The sequence below is a fragment of the Peromyscus leucopus genome, chromosome 10, assembly GCF_004664715.2.
Source record: "Peromyscus leucopus breed LL Stock chromosome 10, UCI_PerLeu_2.1, whole genome shotgun sequence".
NCBI lineage: Eukaryota > Metazoa > Chordata > Mammalia > Rodentia > Cricetidae > Peromyscus > Peromyscus leucopus.
The window spans coordinates 44,427,482-44,439,604 of NC_051071.1; positions in this window are offsets into that span (position 1 = coordinate 44,427,482).

Here is a 12,123-nt window from a genome sequence, read left to right on the forward strand (position 1 = left end):
TTGTACAAAGAAGTTTAGAACTTGCCTCAAAATGTACCTCAATAAAACACCATGTTCAAACCAATAGGGCTTTCCCTGCATTTCACATCCCATTCAAAAAAGTCTATATTCATTGAAGTAAGAGAAGTTGAGAACTTTCTAAATATGAGGCAGGTATAATCCATATTTAACAAAATAAACTGAATTCTATGCTCTGTAAAATGTTTCTTTGTAGAGCTACTGTGGTACAGTATGAATTTATGCTATGGTGAGAGAGAAAGAAAAGATGTTGCTGGGGTGTACATGCCTTGACTCTGAAGTCATAATCTTGTAGCTTAGTGTTTTAATGTCAATCTCAGAGAAAACTACTACACAATTTTATACCAACTTTAAGTGTATACACTATTCCCCATTGCCAGTCTCCATGGAACACTTCAATGAATCCAACATGCCTGAAGTGTTTTAAAATTTACTCAACAAGGATTTGGCTATTACAAACAATGCTGATATGAACATAGCTGAGCAAGTGCTCTTGTGGTATGATTGAGCATTTCTTGGGCATATGCCCAAAAGTGGTATAGCTGGATCTTGGGGGAGATTGATTCCCAATTTTCTAAGAAAGTGCCATATTGATTTCCAAAGTGTGTGTGTGTGTGTGTGTGTGTGTGTGTGTGTATCCAGGTATCCACATAGGTTCATGCAGATGCCCTCAGAGGTTGGAAGAGGAAACCAGAACCCCTGGAGATAGAATTACAGTCATCTGTGCATGGATTACCAGATATGGATGCTCCTGATCTGGTCCTGGGCCAGAGCAGGAATTGCACTGTTCAAACCACATTTCCTCCACACCACTGTAAGTTAATTCATCGTATCTTCACCTGTGACATTATCCTTATAATAAAGTATGGGAAATTTACTTTTATAAAGGACCTTATTCTCAGATATAAAGTAAAATTTCATTTAAGGTGACATATGAATATAATCTTACAGATGGGAGTTGACAAGATAGGAACATCATTCTCAGAGCTATTCATCTCTTGGATTGTTACTAAAATAAATATTTGACTAATGTATGCCATTATGAAGTTCTGTAGTTTAATTAATCTGTAATTCAATATGTATGCAATTTTCCAAATTAATTATGAACTATGGCATCTTTCTGTTACTGACAAAGGTATGTGTGATGGTTTGAATTACAATGGCCCTTATAAGCTCATATATTTGAATGCTTGGTTGATGGAATTTTTTAGAATTATCAAGAGGCATTGATGGAAGAGGTATGTCACTGGGAATAGGCTTTGAGATCAAAAGTCCATGTCCTTAGCACTCAACTCTCTGTGTCTCCTGATTCTGTATCAAGAATATAAGCTATCAGCTACTGCTTCTACTATGAGACTGCCTGCCTACTACCATGCTCCCCATCATGATGCTCATGGACTCACCCTCTGCAAGTGTAGGTCCACATTAAATGCCTTGTTTTATTAGTTTCCTGGACCATGGGGTTTTGCCACAGCAAGAGGAAAGTAACTAAGATCCTATATCTTCTCAGTCAGAACTAGATTATCATTCATTTTTCTTTAAGAATGAGTACATGGAAAGGAAAACTCAGTTGCAAAAATCTAACCCTTTATTCCCTTCTCTGTCCCACATGGTACAAAGGAGACAAATTATTCAGAAAATGTTAATAGCATATTAATTCAAGAAACCTAACTTATCAGATAAAAATTTTGCCAATATTGGGTATATTGAAATAAAATCTGGGCCTCTACAGACCAATGCAAACTTGCAAACATATGTCAAACACATATCAAATGTTGTGACTCCTCACATTCATGCCAGTATTATCACGTTTCATAGAAAAATATCTGAGATCCATAAACTTGTTTGATATTAAAAGTTTGAGCTGTCAACATTTTACGGATGAATACAAATATTCTACATTTCTCTTATTTTATTTCAGCCATCACTTGAATCTGCTTTCTAAATAAATCCATCAAATTAAAATCACATATTCTTGCCCAGTAAGTCCATCAATAATTCCTTTATAACTTTTTTGTTACATCCTTTATTGTGAAATAGATACATGTTTTTCCTAGGGAGCAATGTCTATACTCATATTGAATCCCTACCTCAATATTTTTGTAAACTAATGATTCTAGAGATTTGAAACTAACACTTAACTACTTGGTGTGTTGTATTTTACAACAAAAATATATTGATTTGAACCGGAGGGCAAACTCTTTCTGTTGTATGATGACTACCAAGATAGTTGATAGAGGCATAAGGAATTCATCAATATTCATTCAAATATAACTTTTCTTTTTCTATAAAATGTTCAAAATTACTGTGCATTAAAATGAATAACAAATGAAACACAATCTTATGCAGAATGTGTTCTCACTGGAATATTTTTGTATTCTCTTCACTTTATCACATATTTATAATAAAATGCTAAGGTGACACCATTATAAAACTAAGTATAAATAAATTTTCTGTAACCTTAAGATTAATTTCACAACTATATAACCAAATGCAACTGTTAAAAAAATGCTGTTAGTTTTAAATTGAACATTATTCAGGCTGACTCAATCCTATTATATTATAAACTTAATTAAAATGCTTCTGTTAAAAGTCCTTTATTATTTATTTTGTTTGGACCACTGTGCTTGCCATTGAGATTCTAAAGTTAAATTAATCAGTCCATTCATTCAATAATGCACAGGCAGCTTCAAGGATACATTTTGGTAACAGTACAGTTTCTAAAGAATTTGATAATTAGAAGAATTAATAATGCCTGAAATAAAGAGGTAGTTGAAAGTACTTGGTTGGAATATTTCTGTTTCTTAATTGAATTCTTGACATTTAAGATTAATATGATTTCTAATTAGAAAGAGATCATAGTGTGGGAAATTGTTTACCATTCAATGTTTATAAATCACAAATGTGATATTCTGGATCATGTATTCACATTGTATGAAAACAATACTAACATAAATTTAAATAACATTAATTGATGAACATTATCATAGTTATTGGACTGTAACAAACATGGAGTACGTAGGCTGGGTTTGTCACATAACAACTACATTTCCTAGAATAATAATCTGGTGGAAAATATTTATCTTTGTTTTCATTCAATAAATGAAAATGGATATCCCTTGATTTTAGTTCAAGATGTAAGGATACATTCATAAAAATATGTAAGCTAATAGAAGTTTGTGTGTCCTTAGTGACATTTTTCTTTGTAAAATAACAGCAATATTTCCTTAATGTAATTATATAGCAGGTTTTTTTTGTGTGTGTGCAAACCATAAACAGCAATATATTACTTATACACCATAATGACAAACTTTCAGATTGTTTAGTTCAGAATTTTAGACTGTAGCTAAAGGTAAATACAAAAATCTTCATGTAAAATCATTTCATCTACCTCCTCCTCTGTTTTCTCCTCCTCCTCCTTTTTCTCCTTCTCAGCCTCCTTATTCTCTTATTTCTTTTTTTGTTAAAAAGATCTCTTCATATTACCCAAAGTGGCTACAAACTTCCTGTCTTCCTCTTTAGCTATGAAATTTTGTGTTTTCAAATGTGTTAAAACCATGGTTCCTTCATACACAAGACATACACAAGTACTTCATAACTGTTGCCCACATATTACTGCCATTTTTTTAAAAATAAAATAAAAACACATAAGGATAGTCCCCATTCTCAATTCTTTAAAATAACAACTAGAAATAACTACACTTATGGTATTTACTTAATTATTTAAAGATGATTTTTGATTTTTTTATTTTTGAAAAAAATCTTTGAATGTATAGAATGAAATATAATATCTTCCTTCCATTACTCCCTCTAATTCCTCCAATATCGCTCACACACCTTCCATTCAGCTCCAAGTTTGTTTGGTTTTGCTTTGTCATTGTTGCTGTTTTGATAATATACTAAGTGCAATTAGTGCTGTCCATAAGTTTATGGGTGTGGGACCGTCCACTGGATTGCAGGAACACCACATCATCTTTGAGATTCCTTTCCCTAGCAGTGCTATTGGAAATCAACAGCTCCTCAATAGTGGGTGTGGCCTGGCAATCATCTGTGATATCTATTCTGGGATTTTTAGCTAGCTTGACCTTGTTCAGGTCATAAGAGCAGCTGTGAGTTCATGTCTGTTTTTGGCAAGTTCATATCCAGAGGATATTTTATAGCATTCTTCTGTTGTTGTTTGTTTTTGTTCTTTGTCTCTTTTGTGGGGCCAGACACCTAGCTCCCACATAAAGCATACACATAGGTTTATCCTTAATTATAAATGCCCAGCCTTATCTTGGCTTGTTTCTAGTCAGCTTTTCTTAACTTATTTCATCTCCTGTTTGCCCCTGGGCTTTTCTTTTTCTATTCCTCTATACCTTTCTTTGTTTCTTATTCTGTGACTTGCTATGTAGCTGGGCAGCTGGCCCCTGATATCCTACTCTCTTTGTTCTCTCCTCTCCCAAAAGGCCCTCATCTTTCTCCTTGCTCCCACTTAAAAGCCCTTTTCCACCTTGCTCCACACTACCACTTCCCGTCCTGTAGTTGTTGACTCAGCCTCCTGACCACAGGTGAATTTTATTTAATCAAAGAAATGCAACACATCTTTGCATCATTAAATAAATGTTCCAGAGCTTAAACAAAAGTAACACACCTTAAAATAATATTCTAAAACACTTCTCACTTTCCACTGGCTCCTACATATGTATTATTAGTATTATTTAAAGTATATAAAACCATGACATTGAGACCTTTGTTTTCTCTTATGGGTATTAATAGTGGCCACCTTGATTCTGTATTACAATTGTGTCACAATCTGTTCCTTCACAAGAGCATTCTGTGATTTATAAACTGAGATACCAATGTCTTACACAACAGATCCCCAAGACCTATGTCCATTTCAGGTGACAGATGTCCATTTATACACATAAACTTAAATATTTACAAATTTTGCTGCCAATTTAAATGCCTATGATAAAAATATAAGATAATTTGAAAATATGTTCTTAAATTTTATTCTAATATTAAACCAGGTGGAACCAAAACCTTAAGGCTTGACTTATGACAGTTTTATTTCATTTACCATTCATATGAAAATAAACTGACATGAAATGTATAAAAACTATCTACAAAGTCAAAAATTATAAATAAAATCAACTTCATCAGACTTTCAATTTCTATTAATTTTTACTTCTTATGTCAACATGTATAAGCCTTTCAAAATGGCTAGTTAAGGCAAGTCTGAGTAATATATGTATCCACTTATCATTCAGCTATTTGTTTTGAAGTTCAGGTGTAAAATGTTGATTCATCAAGTGAATAAAACAAGCAGAATAAAGATGTGGAGTTGTTTCAATCTCACAAAGCTTATACCTTCATTAGAGAAATAGATGAAACATTAATTTAATTAATTATGGTGGTATTTTATTTGTACTGAAATGTGATTTCCATTGTATGTTAATAAATAAAGTTGCCTGGAGGTCAGAGCTATTAGAGCCATAGAAAGAGCATGGCGGTGGTGGCACACACCTTTAATCCCATAGATCTCTGTGTGTTCAGGGATACAGCCAGCATTGGAGACATATGCCTTTAAGACCTGGAGGGCTGTACTTACAGGCAGTGACGAGGCAGTCATGTGTTTGGGTTTACAACCAATGAGAAGGCAGAACAGAAAGACTATGTAAAGATATACACACAGGAAATAGGTCTCTTTCGGGGAGGTAGGAGCACCGCAGGAAGGGTAATGTTTTAGCTCTGAGCTCTGACCTCTCAGCTTTCTCTTTTACATTGGTTCAGTGTTTCTTATTTAATAAGATGGTTGGTTACATCTACAATTCATAGTATATTAGAATCAACCCTTTATGCCTTCAGAGTCTGCTTTTGTGGATTCAGGTACTCACTGAATGCTGCTACTTGGCTGCTGACCTGGACTACCACATTCAGTTCAAAATTGGTCATATCTGTACTGTATACATTGTACAGATTTTTTTTTTGTCATTTTTTCAAAACAATTACTTGCATGCCATTTTCTTTGTATTAGATATTGCAGGTAATATAGAGACAATTTAAAGTACAGTAGAGGTTTTATGGAGGTTATATGAAAATACTGTTCCATTTCATGAACAGAATTTGAGCATCTATAGATTTTGGTATCTCTGAGGAGTCCTGGAAGTAATTGTCTTCAAATGTCAAGGAATGATTTTATTGTTGGTGAAAATTGCTAAGATGATCACAAAACTGATATTCTACATGTTCAAAATACAAAGTTTTCACAAATACAGGTCATCTGTACATTTAAATTCAAATTATTTCAAAATAATTTTAATGTTTCAAACCAAGTATACTGTTTGAGAATGGTAGATTGAATATGTTTTTGTTTTACTAAAAGAAGAAAGTAAAAAGTGAATTGAATATGTTTTTGTTTTACTTAAACAAGAAAGCAAAAAGTGAATGGAGAATAATGCCATAATAAAATCTTGTCCAAATCATATTCTAGCAAGTAGAATTCACAGAATACAGATCAAAAATCACTTGTGGGATGTGTATACTTTGAGATGGTTGGAGAATTAATAATATTGATATGTGTCTTGGGAAACTCTAAAATACTGAAGCTCATTCCTATTGACTTTAAATGTTTGTCTCGGTGCATGCTATGGGTTATAAAACAAGCCATTGCTATATCCAGTGCCTTACATCCAGTTGACTGGACTGACTGCTTAGATTCACACAGTAAGTGGACTTCTATTTGACTTTTGCCATGATCATGCCCCATAAGGATGCCAGTAGGTGCTTTCTCTTCTCTGAGAACTTTGTGACACAAAGTTAGGATGAAGCTTTCTCAGAGCATAGGGACCACTTCAAGGAAAGTTATGCTACTTTTGAATTGTAGGGAACAAGTTGAGTTTTACTGTTTTCATTAAGGAAGTCAAGGAAGCCATTATATATTTATTAATGATTATTCAATACAATTTTATAGTAGAAATGCAGATTTATATTTCTATAGCCACAACACAAACACACACATAATTTGTGTATATATGCTAATGTTAACAATATAGTTTTTTTGTGTATATTTGTGACTGTTTACATGTACTTTGCCCTAATTCGTGCTCTGTTTTAAAAATATAATACCAAATGCCAGGTGAAGACAAATTGAACTGCTTCTTATATCTTGAAAAAGGACAGGGAAAGCAAGGTTTATCAAATGTATGTGGTACAGTTCTGATCCCAACAAATTGTAAGGTAATATATGGTAAGGTGTACAATGAAAGACAAAGTGTTGAACTCCCCTGTGGTATTAATGCTCTGCAATGACCCAGTCCTGTTGTGACTTTAATCCACTCAAGAGCAGAAACTTCTCCTTTCAAGCACATGAACAAACACAAACAGGGTCTTCTCTAGATATTGTAGTGTGAGAAAGTCTATCCCTCTTTCTGCTGTTCGAATTTGCATTAGTATCATTGGGCTCCAACCCTGGGTGATGGTGTTGCCAGTCAGGCTCATTACTGTGAACTCATCTCACACCTGAAGTGAAGGTCCAGCTGCAGTGTACACTCTTTCTTGATGTTGTAGAGAGCTGATATATGAAGTACAAACTTATTAGTAAAACAAATTTTACTGTTAGTATATTTAAATGGGAAGCATGATACAATAAATATATGTCAGTAAAAATGTTTGCAGGGTGTTGTGTTAGAAATCTGAAAAAATTTAAAACTATACAAACTATTCAGCTTTATATAGAAGCAAGTAAATAAGAATTAGAAAAGACAACAGCAATCCAACTTATTTCTCAGTTATATTGACAACACCATCTTTTTATTGTCCTGAGGACTATCATATTCTGAAGTAAAAATTTGATTTCTATCTAGTATCAGAGGAATATTAAAGAAAGTCACAAACAGATTTAGCACACAGTCTCACCAATATTGATTATTCCTTGAGCCATAATAATATCTAAAAGCTATCAGCAGGATGGATTCTGAGAGGAATGTTTTTGAATCAATAGAAGCTCAACTTGTCAAATTCATCTTTGTGAGAATAAGGTTAATAGTTTCTGCGGTTTTTAAAGCCATTTATTTCAATGCATCCAACACAACTTTAGAAAAATACATGTTTTTATGTAATTATTAATCTAGTCTAGTCAGGGTTACAGTTAACACACATTCTAGGAGAAGGCTGGCAGATTATTTGAGAACATCAGGATCTACCAGGGGCTTTCAGTTTGAGTAAAATACCTTCTAATCAAAACATTCTAGCAATCTTTGAGTGAAATTGTCAAAGCATTTAGTAGTGGACATTTTAAGTATGGTTATTATAGATATTAAATGAATTTAAACTTTTAACAATAGAAATATCATTGACTCATCTTCAAAAAATGTTGTAATGAATTTACCTTTACCATATTGAATTTGGAGCTGAATTATTAATCAGAATAGTTAAAATTAATTATATTTATTTTCTAATGATACACATTATTCAAAAACATACAACTAAGAATTTAATGTTGTATTTTTATTTTATTTTCAAAGTTATATTTATATTTTAGAGAATCTCTTACAATGTATTTTTATTATATTCATCCTATCCAACAATTTCTTCCAGGTCTACCCTCTATCCCATATAGACTCAACTTTATGTCCTTATTTTAAATCAAATCCAGTCAAATTACTAGAGTCCAGTTCATTGGAGTATGTTTCACCTACCTCAAGATACATCCTTAAAGAAAACTGTCTCTCCCTCCTACAGTATCAGTCAATCATCAATCACTTCATGATTATCTCCATGCAATGCTTGGGTTTTGTCTGACATGACTTTGTGAAAGTCTTGTACACGTTATCACAACTACTGACATTTCATGCATTCAACTGCTCTGTTATTTTTTTGAAAACCCTGGTTGTAGTCATCCACTGCCTGTGACTCTTGCATTCAGTCTTCCTGTCTCTTTTCCCACAAGTATCCCAGAGTCTTTGGGTGTCATATATACTGACCATAGAGGACTGAGCCTCAATAGTCCCTTATTTTCTTCACTTGACTAGTATTTCCATGTTTTAATTGACACTCAATGTGCAAGCTTCTATGATGAGTGTTAAGAGATCCACTAACCTATGGGTATAGTGATTAATCAGTAGGATTTTAATTCAATGTCTGTTTAATAGAGTAAGTAATAGTAGTAAGTTCTCTACCAGGGCCTACCACTTAACAAAGGTGCAGGTTCATGGCAATAATAAGGGTGCCTGGTATAGATCCCATCTTGTGGAATGGGATCTCTTCATAAAGAATTTCATTTAAAAAAAAGATCAAATTTTAAATACATAAGTCAAGACATGTAGTTTAATGTACATATTTATGCTGTGGATGATTGATAAATAAAACGCTGATTGGCCAGTAGCCAGGCAGGAAGTATAGGCGGGACAAAGAGAGAGGAGAAGTCTGGGGAGTGGAAGGCAGAGTCAGAGAGATGCTGCCAGCCACTGCCATGAAAAGCGAAATGTAAGGTACTGTACCAGTAAGCCACGAGCCACATGGCAACTTATAGACTAATAGATATGGGTTAATTGGAGATATAGGAACTACATAGCAAGAAGCCTGAGCCATTAGGACAAACAGTTTAAATAATATAAGCGTCTGTGTGTTTATTTTATAAGTGGGCTGTGGAACTGTCGGGGCTTGGCGGGAGCTGGAGAGAAAATCTCCAGCTACATATTTCTTCATAGCTGAATTCACATATCATGTGTTATTTTACCTTACTGCTTTCCAAAAATCCTAGCTGTCATCATCCTTTGCTTATTTCAGACAAGATTAATCACTCTTTAGATTATGAAGTTAATTTTTTCCTCAGAATTTATTTGTTTGCTGTTTACTTTTTTAAATTTATCATACTGAAACATGAAAAATTATAAACTGGGCAGTTACCAGAGCATCTGTGAATTTTGCTGTTTCACAAAAATAAGCATTTGATAATATAGTTCATTGTTTCTTGAAATTTAGTTTTGTCTGTGGGACACAGAAACAGGTTATTAACAGAGAGAGCATTGATCTGGAATTGTGTAATAAGTGATCATTTACCATAATGTGCCTAAAAAAGCAGGTCTGTGTATGTTCCCTTACTCTGTTCCATCGCAAAATTATATTGCCAAATAAATTTGTGATGCTATGTATAGTATACTTTCATTTTGGAGACCTGGTTTCAGTAATTGTTAAGTTTGTTTCCTGGAGCTGATTGTTTGAAAATACACCATTCTATACATTGCAGCAGAGAAACTACAGAAATCATATTTCAATATCAAATTCTACAATGGTTTACCATAAAATCAAGTTTAAATTTAATTACTTTAGATGTGATATTGAACTTAAAATACAGAGAAATAGTTGCATGGCACTGATGTTTTATGACTCTACAATTAGTATTAAGAGAAAATAATAGGATATAGGGCAAACCTAGGGATTATCATCACAAGAGAAATCTTTTGTTTTATTAATTTTGTACAATAATAACGTGGTATCCCTATTTGTAAGGGTTTATGAGTCAACCATCATGTCTTCATCTAATTGCATTTCAAACACCTATACATACACATATATTCACTTCACAAATATGCATACACATAGACAGAGGCTTATATTCATACTCACCCATATTCAAACATACATTCACACATGTACTCATATGCATACTCAGACCCACGGCCATTCTGTCACATACACATACATACTTTCACATAAACACATACATGAACTGTTTTTGCTCTTTGATCTTTGGTCTTTTGAGGGACGACCATCCAGCTCACAAGTAAACCAACATGGGAGCTTATTCTTAATTGTAAATGTTTGGCCTAAGCTTGGTTCATTTCTAGCCAGCTTTTCTTAAATTATCCCCATCTATCATTTGCCTCTGTGCTTCTATCTTTCTTTATTTCTATATACCTTTGATTTCATTCTTACTCCACATTTGACTATGTAGCTAGGTGGCTTGGTGGATGGCCCTCTCCTTCTCTAGCTCTTTCTTCCTTTTTTCCCAGATTTCTCCTTCAATTTATTCTTTCTGTCTGCCAGCCAGCCCCACCTATCCTTTCTGCTGCCTCAGTATTGGCTGTTCAGCTCTTTTTTAGACCATCAGTTGTTTTAGACAGGCACAGTAACACAGCTTCACAGAGTTTAACAGATGCAACATAAAAGAATGCAACACATCTTTTTATCATTAAACAAACGTTCCACAGCATAAACAAATATAACACATCTTTTTTTTTTTTTTTTTTTTTTTGGTTTTTCGAGACAGGGTTTCTCTGTGCAGTTTTGTGCCTTTCCTGGAACTCACTTGGTACACCAGGCTGGCCTCGAACTCACAAGAGATCCGCCTGCCTCTGCTGCCTCTGCCTCCCGAGTGCTGGGACTAAAGGCGTGCTCCACCACCGCCTGGCTTTTTTTTTTTTTTTTAATATAACACATCTTAAAATAATATTCTACAACAACGAACATACCCTTATTATCACGTAGGGATCAGGATTGGCTTTACTTTCTCTGATTGTTAAAGAATTAAAAGATATGTTAAAAACTCAAATCAACAAATAACATCATGGAAAAAAATCTCATACAAGGTCAAGTGTATGAACAGATGAAATGTACTCTTATTAAAGGTGAAGCAAAACACATATAAAAAAGGACACAGAGAAAAGACACTCTGAAATAGTTTACAGGGACTCTGGTTGCCTTAAGTCCATACTCTTCTGGAGGGCATGTGACTTTATGGCCTTTAGTGGCCTGGTTTGGGATCTAATTTCCCTAATTTATTTAGGTAAATTGTGACATGTTTAGGGAAGCAGTCAGGACCACAGATTTGAGTTAACATATCCATGTCTGGCTTTGAGTTTATCAGACAAGCTGAACTAGAAGGCAGGAGGAGAAAAAGGTCCAACTAGAGGGAGAAAAGCATGCCACACCACTGTCTCAGGTTTCCAGGTCATTGTCATAGCACTGGAATGTGGTGGTAATCTAATTGTACTGAAATGTGATTTTGATTGTATGTTAATAAATAAAGTTGCCCGGGGGTCAGAGCTATTAGAGCCATAGCAAGAGGGTGGCGGTGGTGGCACACGCCTTTAATCCCATAGATATCTGTGTGTTCAGGGA